Below are 371 nucleotides of genomic sequence, written 5' to 3'. Positions count from 1 at the left end.
AAACTGAATCGTTTCAGACAAAGCGACAAAGTCAAAGCATTGCATACTAAGCAAGGACAGCTGTACTTACGTTTAAAAAAAGTTATGTATGAATGCATTCTATCGAGAATGAAATAAAAGATATTTTTACCAGGGTATCCCCCTCAACCGCAGACCGTATTCTATGACAATGCGTATTTTGCGGAAACTCTCTTAAATACATATGAGTGATACAGCAGGGTCGAGTTCTAGGGTCGGGACAACCACCCTGGGGCCCTATTTTAAATATTACTTAACTGGATACTTGTCTTGGGGCCGAATAGCAGAGTAAATTAATCATATCGGCTCCGCAACCATGAATTATCCAGGGGCATATATACAGCATATATAAA

The sequence above is a fragment of the Penaeus monodon genome, chromosome 34 (assembly GCF_015228065.2).
Source record: "Penaeus monodon isolate SGIC_2016 chromosome 34, NSTDA_Pmon_1, whole genome shotgun sequence".
NCBI lineage: Eukaryota > Metazoa > Arthropoda > Malacostraca > Decapoda > Penaeidae > Penaeus > Penaeus monodon.
Note: the sequence above shows the minus strand (reverse complement) of the source record.